The sequence below is a fragment of the Entelurus aequoreus genome, linkage group LG07 (genome assembly GCF_033978785.1).
Source record: "Entelurus aequoreus isolate RoL-2023_Sb linkage group LG07, RoL_Eaeq_v1.1, whole genome shotgun sequence".
Classification (NCBI taxonomy): domain Eukaryota; kingdom Metazoa; phylum Chordata; class Actinopteri; order Syngnathiformes; family Syngnathidae; genus Entelurus; species Entelurus aequoreus.
Window position 1 is genome coordinate 80,975,172 of NC_084737.1, and position 2,500 is coordinate 80,977,671.

General features: G+C 49.5%; 1 protein-coding gene across 1 annotated transcript in view; it reads left to right on the forward strand.

Annotated features, from left to right (window-relative positions):
- LOC133654316 (kelch domain-containing protein 8B-like) overlaps nucleotides 1-2,500 on the forward strand; it is a 356,145-nt gene that overhangs the window by 344,503 nt on the left and 9,142 nt on the right. The window lies entirely within an intron of this gene.

The window sequence follows — 2,500 nt, forward strand, 5'->3', positions numbered from 1 at the left end:
TCTGTTATGGTGTTTGGGGCGTAGAGGTGTCCTAATACACAGTCTGTTATGGTGTTTGGGGCGTAGAGGTGTCCTAATACACAGTCTGTTATGGTGTTTGGGGCGTAGGGGTGTCCTAATACACAGTCTGTTATGGTGTTTGGGGCGTAGAGGTGTCCTAATACACAGTCTGTTATGGTGTTTGGGGCGTAGAGGTGTCCTAATGCACAGTCTGTTATGGTGTTTGGGGCGGAGAGGTGTCCTAATACACAGTCTGTTATGGTGTTTGGGGCGTAGAGGTGTCCTAATACACAGTCTGTTATGGTGTTTGGGGCGTAGAGGTGTCCTAATACACAGTCTGTTATGGTGTTTGGGGCGTAGAGGTGTCCTAATACACAGTCTGTTATGGTGTTTGGGGCGTAGAGGTGTCCTAATACACAGTCTGTTATGGTGTTTGGGGCGTAGAGGTGTCCTAATGCACAGTCTGTTATGGTGTTTGGGGCGTAGAGGTGTCCTAATGCACAGTCTGTTATGGTGTTTGGGGCGTAGAGGTGTCCTAATGCACAGTCTGTTATGGTGTTTGGGGCGTAGAGGTGTCCTGATGCACAGTCTGTTGTGGTGTTTGGGGCGTAGAGGTGTCCTAATACACAGTCTGTTATGGTGTTTGGGGCGTAGAGGTGTCCTAATGCACAGTCTGTTATGGTGTTTGGGGCGTAGGGGTGTCTTAATGCACAGTCTGTTATGGTGTTTGGGGCGTAGAGGTGTCCTAATACACAGTCTGTTATGGTGTTTGGGGCGTAGAGGTGTCCTAATGCACAGTCTGTTATGGTGTTTGGGGCGTAGAGGTGTCCTAATACACGGTCTGTTATGGTGTTTGGGGCGTAGAGGTGTCCTAATACACAGTCTGTTATGGTGTTTGGGGCGTAGAGGTGTCCTAATGCACAGTCTGTTATGGTGTTTGGGGCGTAGAGGTGTCCTAATGCACAGTCTGTTATGGTGTTTGGGGCGTAGAGGTGTCCTGATGCACAGTCTGTTGTGGTGTTTGGGGCGTAGAGGTGTCCTAATACACAGTCTGTTATGGTGTTTGGGGCGTAGGGGTGTCTTAATGCACAGTCTGTTATGGTGTTTGGGGCGTAGAGGTGTCCTAATGCACAGTCTGTTATGGTGTTTGGGGCGTAGAGGTGTCCTAATACACAGTCTGTTATGGTGTTTGGGGCGTAGAGGTGTCCTAATGCACAGTCTGTTATGGTGTTTGGGGCGTAGAGGTGTCCTAATACACGGTCTGTTATGGTGTTTGGGGCGTAGAGGTGTCCTAATACACAGTCTGTTATGGTGTTTGGGGCGTAGAGGTGTCCTAATGCACAGTCTGTTATGGTGTTTGGGGCGTAGAGGTGTCCTAATACACAGTCTGTTATGGTGTTTGGGGCGTAGAGGTGTCCTAATACACAGTCTGTTATGGTGTTTGGGGCGTAGAGGTGTCTTAATGCACAGTCTGTTATGGTGTTTGGGGCGTAGAGGTGTCCTTATGCACAGTCTGTTATGGTGTTTGGGGCGTAGAGGTGTCCTAATGCACAGTCTGTTATGGTGTTTGGGGCGTAGAGGTGTCCTGATGCACAGTCTGTTGTGGTGTTTGGGGCGTAGAGGTGTCCTAATACACAGTCTGTTATGGTGTTTGGGGCGTAGGGGTGTCCTAATGCACAGTCTGTTATGGTGTTTGGGGCGTAGGGGTGTCTTAATGCACAGTCTGTTATGGTGTTTGGGGCGTAGAGGTGTCCTAATACACAGTCTGTTATGGTGTTTGGGGCGTAGAGGTGTCCTAATGCACAGTCTGTTATGGTGTTTGGGGCGTAGAGGTGTCCTAATACACAGTCTGTTATGGTGTTTGGGGCGTAGAGGTGTCCTAATACACAGTCTGTTATGGTGTTTGGGGCGTAGAGGTGTCCTAATGCACAGTCTGTTATGGTGTTTGGGGCGTAGAGGTGTCCTAATGCACAGTCTGTTATGGTGTTTGGGGCGTAGAGGTGTCCTAATGCACAGTCTGTTATGGTGTTTGGGGCGTAGAGGTGTCCTGATGCACAGTCTGTGGTGGTGTTTGGGGCGTAGAGGTGTCCTAATACACAGTCTGTTATGGTGTTTGGGGCGTAGGGGTGTCCTAATGCACAGTCTGTTATGGTGTTTGGGGCGTAGGGGTGTCTTAATGCACAGTCTGTTATGGTGTTTGGGGCGTAGAGGTGTCCTAATGCACAGTCTGTTATGGTGTTTGGGGCGTAGAGGTGTCCTAATGCACAGTCTGTTATGGTGTTTGGGGCATAGAGGTGTCCTAATGCACAGTCTGTTATGGTGTTTGGGGCGTAGAGGTGTCCTAATGCACAGTCTGTTATGGTGTTTGGGGCGTAGAGGTGTCCTAATGCACAGTCTGTTATGGTGTTTGGGGCGTAGGGGTGTCTTAATGCACAGTCTGTTATGGTGTTTGGGGCGTAGAGGTGTCCTAATACAGTCTGTTATGGTGTTTGGGGCGTAG